Consider the following 15,717-nt stretch of genomic DNA (forward strand, 5'->3'; position numbering starts at 1 on the left):
ATGTTTCCAGAATTTCAAATGCCACACATTTGCAGAAACTGTCTGCTGCTGGCAAAATTACTCCCATGCTAGAGCACGAGGCAAATCATAGTCAGCGGCTGTGGACAATCTGAAGCATCTTCATATCCTATACCTTGGATTAAAACAAAAACATATTCCTATAACACTTGTGTGTTTGTAAAGAAACCAAACTTCACACTACATTTAAGCACTTGTGCATGTTCACAGTTCCTCAGATGTTCTCTGTCTCTCTGTGTCTGTCTCTCTGTGTCTGTCTGTCTGTGTCTGTCTGTCTGTCTGTCTGTCTGTCTGTCTCTCTCTCTCTCTCTCTCTCTCTCTCTCTCTCACACACACACACACACACACACACACACACACAAAACACACCAGCCCCACACGGATTCACAGCTGTTCTCCATGCCCTTCCTGTCTGCTGTCTGACTTTATCTCTGAGTCATGCTCTATCATGAGGAGTTCCCTGTATTCAGTCTTCCACTTTCTGCAAACCCTTGCCAACCCTAGAAGTCTCTCTGTATGAGGACCATCATGCCATAGGGAGGGACATCTGGTCTCTTTGATCTTTGGGGTATCACAAGAAGAGCTCAAGAAGGGCAACAGAACAAGTCTGACTTGGGATGATGCTGGGAAAGTCTAGGAGTAGAAGGATCTTGGAGAAGGTATAATTAGCCAGGAAGCCAAGGGCAAAACAAAAATAGAAACACAGACACAGCAAAGCCAGCCTGGGAGGTCAGAGGAAGCAAACAAGGAAGGGCAGATGCATTCTGGGTAGTTGGAACACTGAGCTGGGTATAAAAGCCACCCTGGGAAGGAACGCCAGACATTCTCACCTTCTTCCAGACCAGCCTCAGACATCCTCACCCTCCTTCAGACCAGCCAGCCTCCACCATGTGTCACACCAGCTGCTCTTCAGGCTGCCAGCCATCATACTGTGTATCTAGCCTCTGCCAGCCATCCTGCTATGTGTCCAGCCCCTGCCAGTCAGCATGCTGCAGGCCTGCTATATGCATTCCTGTAAGATACCAGGTAGCCTGCTGTGTGCCTGTGAGCTGCAGGCCCACTGTGTGTGCTGTCCCCTCCTGCCAGTCCTCTGTGTGTGTGCCTGTGAGCTGCCGTCCTGTCTGTGTGACGTCCTCCTGCCAGTCATCTGGATGCTGCCAGCCCTCTTGCCCCACCCTGGTCTGCAGGCCTGTCACCTGTAGCACCCCCTCCTGCTGCTGACCAGTGTCTCAGCTGTGGCTGTCCCAGTGTAGATGGGACTCAGCTGTCCCCTTGTAGCTCTTGTCCACTGGCTACTGGTTCAGTATGAGGTAGTTAGGAAGCCCATGTGCCTAACCTGGGAGTCTGTGGGGAGAACATGGAAGAGTTATCTGGTTTCCCCTCTCTTTGCCCTCTGGAAGGGTACCCTGGCTCTAGAGATGTCTCTTGACTTTTAGTGCCAAATAAACCAGTTTCTCCAGTTCATCTCCATATGTCTGTCCTGTTTCATGTTTGTCTTTCTTGGTTACTCTCATACCAGAAAAGGTCAAAGCGTCTTGTGATCCAGTGTCACAGTATTCCTCGAGGTGTAGGGCACAGAAGGAGGGTGTGGTCCAATGAATTGCATGTGGCCAGATCATTACGTGGCCCTGGAGCATGTCTCTTACATGGATTCATCTTCTCCCATGCTCCCTCCTCCTGTTCGGAATGTCTCTATCCCAAGAACTTCCTGGCTGGAGAACACTCATGGGCCTCAGCCAGCTTTTCATGTCTGGTGATGTTTTGTGTTGTGGGTCATGGTGATCTTTCTCACCACAGGGATGAATGCCAGAATCTGAGATGTGGATTTCATTTCCACTCTTCCACCCTCTCATCACTGGTTCCCGAGTCTCTGTTCTCTCGTGACTGATTATCCGTTATATGTAATTAACACACAGTCAACACAAGTGAACTGAGCCCATCATCCTGTGAGACCAGTGCTCAGGGCAGCAGCTTCTACAGTTGTGTGCACAGAGATCTGTGCTTTGAATGAACAATGAACACATCTCTGGGTTCCTTAGGTGGGAAATTTCAAGGTCAGGTCCCTTTTGGGTCTTCTGCACAGTGTTAGGGATTGTCCTTACATTTCTAGTGGGTTGCCTCATCTCTGGCATCTTACCATGACATGTGATTATTCCCTGTAGTAGTTCCTGGGCTGGGCAGGCCTGCAGGGCTCTGGTTTTGCCTTAGTGCCTGCTGCTGGCCACCGTGTGCTCTAGGCTTTCCCTTGACATCCATAGATGAGATGACATGGGAGTTGTTAAGGATTTTTATACCCAGCAGCCAAAGTGGGCTGTGACTCGCTCTGTACTCAAAATGGGGGATATGGATGGATCTGAGCCAGAAAGGGACTAGTTAGCGTGAATGGACCGTCCTGAATATGCACACTCTCAGCACACACAGGCTTAAACACACACACACACACACACACACACACACACACACACACACACACACGTTCTTGAATATCCATGCACACTCATATCTCTGATCTCTCAAGCAGGAGGTGAAACTGGGTTCAGAGCCAGAGGTGAGAGGGGTTTGTATGTTATCACCCTTTCCACTGGAAGGCACAGACTGCAGACTGCCTCTCTACCCCTTTGGTGTTAATTGCTTTTTGCATTGATAAAAACAAAACAACTTAAAAGTTGAAAGAGCTTTTTTGGCTCACAGGTTCAGAGAGCTCAGTCTGTTGGGACTAAGGGCAGAGTGGAGAAGCTCATACCGTGGTGGTTAGGGATCAGTGCGGCAGAAGTGTAAGTCCTCTGTCTTCTCTTTCTTCCTTTTATTTACTTCAGCCCCCAGCCTATGGGATGGCATCACCCACCTTCAGGGAGGCTATTTCCTACCTCAATGATTCCTGTCTAGAAAAGCCTTCACAGACACGTCCAGCGGCTTGCCTCAGTCTCCCACAAGATCCTAAAGCCAATCAAGTTGTCAATGACCAAAGTCAACTTGACATCCAAATGCCTCACTTTAAACCAGAGCTTTGTGTCCCAGGCTTCCCAGAGATCATGTCCATCTCACGGGGAAAACGCCCATCTGTTCCGTCTGTGGTTCCCCGTGCACGGCCTTAGCAGTTTCAACCCAACTCAAAAGTTAAGTTTCTTTACTGGTTTAAGGAAATCTATCTTTTAAAAATAATTCCCACATATTCTTTAACAATTTTATGTATGCATTTTGCTCATTTTACCCCTGTTTCTCTCTCACAACCACTCCACATCGTCTCTGTTCCATTCTTCCTAATATGTGTCCCTCCTACTCTCTTTAATGACTCCCTGTGTTTATTCAGGCTTGCTTTAGCATGTGCAGGGTTATAGAACGATTTACTGACTTGAGGAACTTACCTGAGTGGCTGCCTCCCTGAAGAAAATAACTCTTCCTCCCCCAGCAGCCAATGACAGCCAATAGTCCTCTCCCCACCCCCGGTGCCCCTCACACTCTTCCCCAACCAAGCTAGAGTAGTGACACATCTTTGGTCTTGTCTGGGTAATCACTCAGCGGCTGTGAGGCTGTGAGTGTAGCAGCTATGGTATGTCTGGAAGACTCTTCCCCATCTTCCAGCTCTTATATTCGTTCCTCTCCATCTTCTCTCCCGTGTTGTTCCCTGAGCCTTTGAGAAGAGAGTATATAGATGTCCCGTCTGGGGCTGAGCAATCACCAGTCCCTTATTCTTAACACTTTGACCAGTCATGGGTCTTTGTATTGCTTGACCACTGAGAAAAGCATCCATCTGCGGGTGTAAACATAGCCATTTGGAAGGCACTCTGATAGCATGTCTGTTTATAAAAGCAACACTGGTAGGTTTCCTCGATGTAAACTTAGCTTTGAGTCCCTAACACATCAAAGTCAAGTTACACGGCTTACAACATTTAATGCCAGAGTACCCAACTCTATGCCAGAAGGACAAACAAGGCACAGAAAGGAGAAAAGCAACCAGAGCTCCACAGGGCTGATGTCAGACCTACAGCCCAATGCTGGACATCCATGGTAGGCAATGTCCTGATGTGACTTCACATGGCCTTGGGCTGCTTCATCCACATGTTCTGGCTAGTTGGAGCCCCTACTGACTCTCTCTTGAGATGACCCTCCCCTTTTTATGCATATGAATGTTGTGCCTGCATGCCAAAAGGAGGCATCAGATCCCATTTCAGATGGTTGTGAACCACCACATGGGTGCTAAGAATTGAATGCAGGACCTCTGGAAGAGAGGTCAGTGCTTCTAACTGCTGAGCCATCTCTCCCTCTTCCTCTCCCTCTCCCTCCATCCTTCTATCCTCTCTCTCTCTCTCTCTCTCTCTCTCTCTCTCTCTCTCTCTCTCTTCCCCACCCCTCTAGTTTTTAAAGACAGGGTTTCTCTGTATAGCCCTGGCTGTCCTAGAACTCATTTTGTAGACCAGGCTGACCTTGAACTCAGAGATCTGCCTGCCTCTGCCCCTCAAGTTCTGACATTAAAGGCATGCACCACCAGTGCCCATTGAGACAACTCCCTCATCTGTGTGTAGCTTTTCTTGGCAGATGTCCCATGTACTTGATGCCTCTAATGCTGTTGGGTCTCCATTATAGCCTAGAGTTCATCACACAACACCACGCAGTCCCCTCTCAGGGACTCCTCACAGATATTCTAAACCTACTCTACATTTCCTGGATCTCCAAGCTTTTCTTAAAAATGTAGATACAGGCCTCCATGACCAGAGACCTCTTGCATACAACATGCTTACAAAACTAGCATCATATGGATGACATTGTGATGTGATGACAGGTTGGACATTAGCCAGTCCCTATAAATCATAGCTGCAGTGGCATATGAGGGCTTAGTATATGAAAAATGCTTCCATGGTAATCTCAATATGGAGAGTGTATCCCTGAGGCTCCCTCTTCTCAGCGGAACATCTTCCAAGTGAGCTTTCAAAATTTCACCCTGGTACTCATGACTGGAGAGAATGTCAGTTGGTCATCACCTCAGTGGAAGATGTTAGCGTTTTTGTTTCCATTTAGATAGCAAGTTTTATCATGGGAGCTTGAGAGCCATGGCTATACCAGGATGACAGGGCAGTGGGTGGAGAGTACCACTTGGCTGAGCCCATGGGAAGCTACTCAGAGCAGGAAAGGAAGAGTGGACACATACAGGACATATTCAGGCAGCTGAGTGCTTTCCTTTGGTCCAAATGGTTATCTGAGTTAAGACCACCAAGGAAAAGAGGACCACTGAGAGGTACTGCATCATGATTGCAAGGCCAGTCCAGAATCCCACCAGTCAGCCACAGGACCCAAAGAGCCATGTGGATGGAGAATTTGCTACCTGGCAGATCATAAAGATGGCCAGTGCTAACCTAATCTGCTGAGCTCCATAGGTGTGTGTGTGGGCCATGTAGAGGGACTTGTTGACATAATAGTCTGCCCATATAGCAAGCCCTAGAAGTAGGTGCAGTTCTTGAAGAAGCTTTATAAGAGCATAGTTCTGTGAGAGAAGAGATATATAAAAGGCATCTCCAGCAGGTACCTGATATAGTGGGATGAGTGACAGATGGAAGACAGGTGCACCTCTGTGTGATCTCTGAATGTGAAGTCATAGTGTGGCCATAGATAGTAGGTACCCAGAAGTATAAGAGCAGGTGTGTGACATTAGCTTTTCTTTAATGGCATTAGTCTCTTTCACAACCACATTCTGTTTGTCTACACTGTCAGTTTGCTCTCTTTCTAACTAGACTGAATGCTTACAAAATCCTCCTTTCTGCTCTATTCTTTGTTTCCAATACTCACTGTAAATCTGGCTAAACCAGCCAGTGACAACCATGCAACTGCATGAATGGTTTGCTGTCATGAATTTTCTTCACCCCCAAATTTAAGACTTGTACAATGTTTCACACACAAAAAATATGTATAATCTTTCCCCCAGACTATTGTATGAAGAATCTATAGTCCCGCTTCCATTATGGCCCCTGCTCCTTCAGGAAACCTCCTGAGCACAAACTTCACTCTGCGTTTCTATTGGCATTCCAGTCTGAGTTCTAAGAAAGTCGAAAGTTGTGGCCAAGGAGAATGTTTTGTTCAGGCTACACCTTGCTTAGAGCATTTTAGGGCTTTAATACTCCGTGGCTCCGAACCCTGGCAAATTCTTTCCATAGACCAGCTCCAAACAACTAGGAGTCAAAGGGTCAGGGTTACTCACGGCAATGTCCTGACTTCTCCGGCATCAGTTTTTCTCTATCATGTGTTTTTACATTGCAGTGACTGCTTATTTTTAAAGTGAACTTACGAGGAGGGCTCTCAGTTACAGAATTCAGGACATGACTGCAGAGCAGAGCTCTTCACATCTTGATGGATCAGGAAAAAGAGCCAGGAATTCTAGCGCTTGCCTGGCTTTCTCCTTTTCCCATGGTTACTCTGCCCTGACCCCTAGCCAATGGGATGATGCGACACATTTAATCCAGGTCTACTGTCTAGCTAACCCTCCCCAGAAACGCTCTGACAGACATGGCCTGGGAGGTGCCTGAGTAGTTCTGTACTGTTAGATCTTCCTTCCCCAGCACGGGCCTCAGGACTCCCTGTTCTCTTTCTACTGTTCCAGTATTTTCTAAGGGGATGAGGCAGGCTCAGAATATGATAGAGAAGGAAGGGAAGATAGATAAAGTCCATCCAGGATCTACAGGATCACACTGAAGTGACTTTTAGGAGAGACAGTTCTCACCCGGGCTCATGAACACAGAGGCAAAGCCAGTGTCTGAGGGTCTTCAGGGGAGGGATCATTAGTAGGCCAAAGGGGCTACAAGAGAAGGCAGCAGGAATGGGCAGGGCAGGAGAATGGGCAGCACCCTGGGGATTGGCAGCTTACTGGCTCACCAGAGACCAGCTGGCAGGGACAGACATAGGACACAGGGTCCATTTCAACAGAACCACACGGGGGTCCGCAGCAGCAGTTCTCACAGTGTTGGGAAGGCAGCAGGCAGGGATGAGGCATCACAGAGGCATGGGACAGGCAGCAGGTGGCACATGCGTAACAGGTGGCACAGGGCATTGGTGGCACAGGTGGCACAGGTGTAACAGGTGGCACATGTGTAACAGGTGGCACATATGTAACAGGTGGCACATGTGTAACAGGTGGCACATGTGTAACAGTTGGCACAGGGGCATAGGTGGCACAGGTGGTACAGGTGGTACAGGGGCATAGGTGGCACAAGGGGCACAGAGGGCACTGGTGGCTGGGACTGGGGAAGGCCTGGGTGGGGAAGAGAACAGACCTTCAATGGCATATTGTCACACATGGACATGTTACAGTCTTGGGCACACATGTATAGTTGTACACACATTTACACTCACACATGCACAAATTTTGAACCCCATATGCACACATGCACGTTTACACGATATATACATGTGCTGAAAGAAAGTCCTCTATGCCTTTGTTCTGTCTGTTGACTCCATCTGTGAATCATGAGAAGACACTCCCCGTGTTCAGCCTCCCTTCAGACTCTTTCCTAGCCCTATGAGAAGTGTAATCTTTGTGGGTGTACAAGGATTCTCAAGCAGGAAGAACTTCTAGACTCTTGACACTTTGGGATCTCATGTGTGGAAACAGGAAGTGGTGGCTCTGGGTAGCCTCCAGATGGCCCCAGGGGAGATGGAAATCCAGGCTCATCAGGAGTTGGAGCAGGTATAATTAGCTATGAGGCTGAGGGCAAACAAATCAGAAACACAGACAACAGCAAAGCTAACCTGGGAGGTCAGAGGAAGCAAACAAGGAAGGGTAGATGCATTCTGGGTAGTTGGAACACTGAGCTGGGTATAAAAGCCACCCTGGAAAGGAGCTCCAGACATTCTCACCTTCCTCCAGACCAGCTCCAGACATCCTCACCTTCCTTCAGACCAGCCAGCCTCCACCATGTGTCACACCAGCTGCTCTTCAGGGTGCCAGTCATCCTGCTGTGTGTCCAGCCTCTGCCAGCCATCCTGCTATGTGTCCAGCCCCTGCCAGTCAGCATGCTGCAGGCCTGCTATATGCATTCCTGTGAGATACCAGGTAGCCTGCTGTGTGCCTGTGAGCTGCAGGCCCACTGTGTGTGCTGTCCCCTCCTGCCAGTCCTCTGTGTGTGTGCCCGTGAGCTGTGGTCCTGTCTGTGTGACATCCTCTTGCCAGTCATCTGGATGCTGCCAGCCTTCCTGCCCCACCCTTGTCTGCAGACCTGTCACCTGTAGCAACCCCTCTTGCTGTTGACCAAGGTCTCCAAACCAGCTGCTGCCAGATGGGACACACCTGTAGTCTCACAACCTGTTCAACCTGACCTCAGGTTTAGAGTTTGCAGCAGGTGGAAATCCTACCTGTCCCACCCCAAACCTTGGAGGAGAATGTGGACTTCAGTAGCAGGATCTGTATCTGCTGACCTCTTATGGATGCAGCATCCTTCTCTAATCCTGTGTACCAAATAAACCAGTTTTTAAAATTCAGCTGCACTTGTCTGTCCTGTTTCATGCCTACCTTCCTGGCTTCTCTTGTATCAGGAAGGATGTAAAGTTAATCAGTGGTCTCTATGATCCTAGGGAGATGAGGTTGGGTGGAGGACATGGCCTGATTAATTGGGGGTCTTCAGGTCCTGGCATTCTTGTGCCTGGGGGCCCGTAGCAATGTCGTGGATTTACTCTTTCATAGGTGCATCCTCTCCCCTCACGCCCCCACTCAGCTCTTCTTTTCCAGTACAATGGTCACGTCCACTGCAGACATTCCGATTATCCCTGGTTAGTTTTTCTCTCTGATGCCATCTTTTAATGGTGGGTCCTGGTGACATTTCCCTATGGGGCACTTTTCAAATGTTTGAATCTTAGTTATATAATGTGATTGATCCTGTCACACCTTCCCTCCAGAAGTTCACAGGTGCCCATCTTTAATTGACAGACACTCAACTATAACATATCAAACATGCCTCATTTGCAATTTAGAAGCGAGAGAGCATCGTTATGTTCCGCTGACTTCCTGGGGGCAGTGGCTGCTGCGGTCACGTGACCATTGCTCATCTGCCCATGAGAAGAGTTGAGTCTGTGTTCCATGTGCCTCAGGCATGTATTTTTGAGGTGACGTCTTCATCAATGGTGTCTAAACTGGGGGTTATTTCCTCTGTGTAGCATTGGTGATGACAGGTCTCCCATTTCTTTCTTTCTTTTTTTTTTTAATGTAAGAAACATTTGATTATATTTGCTTATTTGTTTGTGAAACATGTATCCCAGGCTGGCTTCACTTTTTTGCTGACTCTTCCCACAGTGCTGACTCTAGGTATTCTACTAGAGTCTTAAAAGCAAGTGCACTAGCGTCCTGACAGCAGTGAGATACAGCACCAAGCGCTGATTCCCACCACCCAATGCCGGCACACCTCTTCCAAAAGCCTGCTGAGGGTCCCATTATCACAAATCAGAAATCCCCGGTCTGCGGCGGGAAATGTTCTCGAAAAGACTGGCAGGAGGAGGGTGGAGGCAGCTTTGTTTCGAGGGACAGGACAGGACAGGATTTTCTTCTTCTTTTTTTGTTTTTTTGTTTGTTTGTTTTTCAAGACAGGGTTTCTCTGTGTAGCCCTGGCTGTCCTGGAACTCACTCTGTAGACCAGGCTAGCCTCGAACTCAGAAATCCGCCTGCCTCTGCCTCCCAAGTGCTGGGATTAAAGGCGTGTACCACCACTGCCCGGCTTTTCTTCCTCTTTATTTTTAAATTATAAGAAATCAAGAAAGGCAAAAAGCCAGAGTGAGAGGTTTCCATGAGCACTTTCTCCCTTCAGGTCTGTGAGATCAAATATGTGCTTGGTTTTGCTTCTCCAGTGAAAACAGACAGAAAATGTGCTGCCTCTCCAGTGATCTTTCTGATTGTCGGAAACTGGAAAACAGCGTAATTCCCGTGAAATGCCAGTATCAGCATGACCTCTTAGTACCATGCGGTGCCATTCTGCTGTGGTTCCGGGGCCTCTCGCTCACTTGCTCCTTTCCAAAGACCTTCGGGTGCTTCTGGTGCCTTGATGCTTTGAGATGATGAACAGTCTCCTAAGTGCCTGTATGGAGCTAGACATAAGTTGTTACCCAGGACTGCTCTTAATACATGCGTGGTCCTCCATGGCTCCTACGTCTCTCGGGTCTCCCATTTCTTGATGTGCATCTTCATCTCTGGCCTCCTGCAGACTGTTGTAAGCAATACACACGGAGGCACCCAGGGATGGACAAGGACACACCCGGTGCGTGCTGTGCCTGTGGCTCCTTCTGCCCTGTCCCTCCCAGAGCTCTCACTGCTGCCTGTTTGTGGTATACCTGTTTTCTTTATGCTGCAGGGTGATGAAGGGAAGCAAGCAAGCAAGCAAAAAAACAAACAAACAAACAAACAAACAAACAAACAAAAAAAACGGTTTATAATTCAGCAGCCAAGATGGTCTGTGACCAGTGTGTGGTATAAATATGAGCTTTAAATAAAACTAGGTCAGACATAGAACCAACCCCCTTTGTTCTCCATATCACTGAGGTTCTAGACACAGAAAAAAATATCTACACTATTCTCTGGATTATACATACATATAACCTTGAGTCTAGTTCCGGGAGGAATCCCTGTTCCCATCTGAAATCTCACGGGCTCAGGCTTCCTGTCTGAATTTCCACTGGCATCCTTATCTTCTGAGAACCCGCTAGGGCTCTCCTTAAAGCGCTGCTTACAGCTTTCTAGAGATTCTATAACCAACCTCTCTGAACTCTGACAAATCCTGTCCACAACCCTCTGACAAAGGCCTAGAAATCCCACAGACAAGATGAGTCACAGCGACTTCCCACCTTCTCTTAACACTTTCTTTGTAGCCGCCTGCGGCCATGGACCAACCAGGTTCACCTGAAAGTGGGGCTGGAAATGAAGAAAGGGATGGAAGGGCAAGAGAAACATGAAGCCAAGACAAAGTTCTCTGATCAAGGCTCGAAGATTAATATTCAGCTCTTCTAATTTAAAGGGAAAACCCCATGGAACCCCTTCTTGTTTCAGTTGGAGATGGGTGGGGGAATCCATTTTTAGTCACTGCTGGAGATGGGTGGGGGAACCCATCCTTTGTCGCAGCCAGAGATGTCTCAAGGAAAGCTCAGAGGGCAGTTTATTCTTCTAAGTTCCTGTAGCAGGTTGTACGTGCAGCTGAGGTGGGTAACACCACCTAGGTCCTATTATTTGGTCTATTGTGGTAAACAAGGTCTTTCAGGCCTGCTCAAGGCTGTGTGGAGGGCACATTTCTGCATTAGTTTTGCGTTGCTGTGGCAACTAACCCAACATGACAACATCAAAGGAGGAAGGACTTACCTGACTCATGGTTTCAGGGTGTCTAGTCCTTCCCAGTGGAAGCACAGCTGGAAATTAATCAGAAATGGGAATGCTAACCCTCAGCTGACTTCCTCTCAGCCTGGGATGGGCGTTGCTTCATTCAGGTAGGTTGTACCTTCTTGGTTCATCCTCCGTGAGACCCCCTCACAGACGTGCCTTGAGAGATGCCTCAGTCTCTGATGTGATTCTAAACTCAATCAAGTTGACATTGGGGATGAGCTTCCAAACCTTCCCTCCCTGGCATGGGCCCCTGAGGCTTGTTCCAGGCTCCTTCAACGGCTTCCGTGTACCCCAAGGAGTAAATCCTAGGAAGCAAGGTCAGAGCGTGAGAAAACTGGGATGGGGGTGTGTTGTAGTAAAAATTTAATCTCAGTTGGGGGTTTCTGCCCTGCCTTGATCATTCAGTTCCCAGATGGAAGACAAGTAACTTTTATATTTTTAATAAGCCTTTAATGTGCTAGAGCTGAGCAGGTATCTACCCTCTAAGCTATTATAATCTACTTCCCCATCAGTAACCCAGAATTATAACTTGCTATATTCCACCTGGGCTGCTCTTAACTCCGATTGGCCAGCCCTCATGACTGTGCTTTCATGACTCACCTACCCCATGGCGTCTTCTCCTCTCTCCATCTTCTCTCCACTCATGGTCTCCTCATTAGATCCCCCATCTACCTCTCTTCTTCATCCAACCCATAGTTTTAAATTAAGGCAAGGTCACATAGCATCACTTTGTGCACATAAACATTCTCTCGTTCCTGAGGCAGCCAGAGCCAGTATTTAACATTACAGAACAGAATTCCAATAAAAGGCAGACACTAAAGTCTGCTCATGTGGCTTCAGAGCAGAATATGGATCCATCAGGAACTGTGCTACAGAGTCTGGCAAGAAAAATAAAGTCTGTTTCTCTGCCCACGTCCAAAAAACTCTAATAAAGAGGAATTTAAACACCATGGATTAATGCATTTGGAAGGAGAAAACCAGAACTGGAGATGTACCAAAAGGCTTCCCTGCTCCAGCATCACCTAGGGAATTTACACCCAGGTTCTCCCACCAAGGCACACAGACATCTTGGCAGCTATGGCAGAATGGGACTACACTACATTGTGTGCACATGGCAAATTGTCACATGTCACATAGGCTTGCAAAGACACAAGAGTTGTAGGGTTTACAGTTTACAAAGGTTTGCCCCAATGTCCCAGTCTTGCAGCTCATTGAACGGGGATCGGAGGACCTGGAAGAGAGAACTGGGAGCTAAAGGCACACAGAGAATGAACAGCAAGTCAAGGAATCTGATCAAGCTGTCAAATTTTATTTTATTTTTTTCCACACGGGAAAAAATATACATATACACATATGAGTTTCACACTCATTTTTCATATACACATAGAAGCAGGATATGGGGAGGAGGGTGACGTAGGGCCTTCTTTGTTTCTGGGGAGTGCAGATGTTCTCCAGAACAGGATGTTGGCTGGGTGAAAAGTTCACAGAAGAAGCAAAGCAGAACAGGTCGCTATGTACCTGTCCATAAGATCTACGGTCATTTGTTCTGATCTAAGCTAGTACTGTCCCACCAAAGGATACCTGTCTATAAGATCTATTGATCATTTATTCTTATCTAGGCTATTACTTTCCCACCGAGGCTACCTGTCCACAAGATCGATGATTATTCGTTCTTAACTGAATTAGTGCTTTCCCACCGAGGCCAAGCTTTGTGTCAGTAGGGACCTACGTCTGACTAGGCCGTTAATGTTTAAGCAGGGTTGCTCCCAACATCCCAAGGTTCCAGAAAGCCTCTAAGGTTGCAGGGTCCTAAAACAATTGCTCTGTGAGGTTGTCAAGGTGAAACCTAAATTTCAGTAGAGACCCCAGGATGTTGAAGATGTACGGACTCTGGGTTATCCACCAACAAGAGCTCCAGGCACCGAGCGGAACCTGCCCAAAGAGGGAGGCTCCATGCTGTGCAAAACGCAGAGGCTGAGGGGTAGGAGTAGCCGAAGTTGTTGGAGCCCTGATGCCCAATATTGAGCTTCAGGATTTCGTGTTTGCCCTTCAGGAACTTGGAGGACATGTAATTAGCCATAGAGCCGAGGGCAAACAAAAACAGAAAGGTATACAACAGCAAAACTAGCACCGAAGACAGAACAGGAAGCAAACAGGAAGGCCAGCTGCATGCTGGGGTGGGTGAGTCAATGTGCTAGGTATAAAGGCTGCTCCAGGAAGGAGTCCCAGACATCTTCACCTTCCTCCTGACTGCCAGACTCCACCATGTGTCACACCAGCTGCTCCTCGGGCTGCCAGCCATCATGCTGTGTGTCCAGCTCCTGCCAGCCAGCATGCTACAGGCCTGCTGTGTGCATTCCTGTGAGATACCAGGTGACCTGCTGTGTGCCTGTGAGCTGCAGGCCCACTGTGTGCGCTGCCCCCTCCTGCCAGTCCTCTGTGTGTGTGCCCGTGAGCTGCCGTCCTGTCTGTGTGACGTCCTCCTGCCAGTCATCTGGATGCTGCCAGCCCTCCTGCCCCACCCTGGTCTGCAGGCCCGTCACCTGCAGTAGCAACCCCTCCTGCTGCTGACCAGTGTCTCCAAACCAGCTGCCTCCACTGAAGATGGATACTTTGTCCTATCCAGTCCCATTCTTGAGCATGGATTGAGCACGAGGCAGATGCAAAACATGTCCGCTGCTCCCTGGAAATGGGGAGAGAATGCAAAAGAATGAGCCAGATCCGGTACCCTGGCCTTCTTTGAAGGATGTGCTGGATGCACAGCTCTTCTCTAAACAACCCGTGTGCCAAATAAAGCAGCTTTTCTAGTTCACCGCGTATGTCTATCCTGCTTCCCGACTCTCTCGGTGATCAGAAGGGACTTAGGGCCAGTGCTTTCTGTGATCCAGCCTCACATGGCTGAGGAGATGGAGCTGGGTGGAGGACATGGTCTGGCAAAGTAGACAGGTCCCTGCTGTGGCCCTGGAGGATGCGACCCCTGCCAGAGACTCATTGTCTCTTGTGGTTCCGGCCTCCTCTCTCAGTCTGCCTTCAGTAGTGGGTGCTCAGTTCATTTCTGGTCTCTCAGTTTTCTCTCTGGTGCCATCTTGTAATGCTGGTGCCGTTTTTTTTTTTTTTTTTTCCTCTACAGGGTACTACTCAATGTTTGCGTCTTAGTTACGCAATGTGATTGGCCCTGTAACACCTTCCGTCCAGAGGTTCACAAGTGCCCATCTTTAATTGACAGGCAATTAAATATAATGTAGCAAACATACCACACTTGCAACTTAGAAGCTAGAGAACAGCTTTCCTTTCGGCTGACATCCTGGGGCAGTGGCTGCTGTGGTCACGTGACCATCGCTCATCTGCCAATGAAGAGAGTTGAGTCTGTGCTCCGTATGCCTCAGACATGTACTTCGGAGGCCAAGGCTTTGTCAATGGAGTCTAAGCTGGGGGTTATTTGCTCTGTGCAGTGTTGGTGACAGCCACCCATTTCTCACGTGCACCTTTAACAATGTTCTCATCCAGAGTGTGGTGGGAAGTTCACGGGCAGGCTCCCAGGGATGAGCATGTCTTTGGCCGGCAGGGTCTGCTGTGCTTGTGGCTGCTGCCTGCCCTGGATTATGTAGCCGTTTCCATTATGTTGTAGGCTGGTGATGAGAAGCAAGCAGAAAAAAAAAAGTTTATGAATCAGCAGCCAAGATAGACTGTGGCCAGTGTGTGGTTTAAATTGGGGCTTTATAAAATGGAGCCAGAACTGAGCCAGATGTTAGGGGCTCACTGTCCCGAAGGTGCACACACAGTTACATGTACCATCATCCCTCCAACACACATGTGGATCCATGTGAACTGAATACCCATAGCCCCATGTACACAAACATGTGCACAGGGGCAGCTGTACTTACACCCACTCAGAACCTCTCTTGTATACACATGCACTCCTATAACTCCAGACACACATGTGCACTCACAGATTGTCCTCATAATTGAGGACAGTGTCCCTGTATTTTCAAACTGTCCATATACACTCACACACATTGGCATCTGTAGTAAGCGTTTTGTTTTCTTTCTTTTTCTTTAAGATTTATTTATTTGTTATTTATATGAGTACACTGACACACACACCAGAAGAGGGCATCACGATCACATTACAGATGGTTGTGAGCCACCATGTGGTTGCTAGGAATTGAACTCGGGACCTCTGGAAGAGCAGTCAGTGCTCTTAACCGCTGAGCCATCTCTCCAGCGAGTTTTGGTTTCTTTGAAAACACAGTGTTATATGACCATGCTTGCGTTTTGATTCCCAGGTGTGGGCCAGGCAGCTGCTTCTCTTTGTCCACCACAGCTGTTAACTATGATTGCCTCTTGCTCTGGTGGGGGTG

General features: G+C 48.2%; 1 protein-coding gene and 1 pseudogene across 1 annotated transcript in view; one reads left to right on the forward strand and one right to left on the reverse strand.

Moving 5' to 3' along the window:
- Tspear (thrombospondin type laminin G domain and EAR repeats) overlaps positions 1 to 15,717 on the forward strand; it is a 149,991-nt gene that overhangs the window by 27,229 nt on the left and 107,045 nt on the right. The window lies entirely within an intron of this gene.
- Positions 5,174 to 6,922, reverse strand: LOC117724656 (very-long-chain enoyl-CoA reductase pseudogene; annotated as a pseudogene).

The sequence above is a fragment of the Arvicanthis niloticus genome, chromosome 20 (genome assembly GCF_011762505.2).
Source record: "Arvicanthis niloticus isolate mArvNil1 chromosome 20, mArvNil1.pat.X, whole genome shotgun sequence".
NCBI classification, from domain to species: domain Eukaryota; kingdom Metazoa; phylum Chordata; class Mammalia; order Rodentia; family Muridae; genus Arvicanthis; species Arvicanthis niloticus.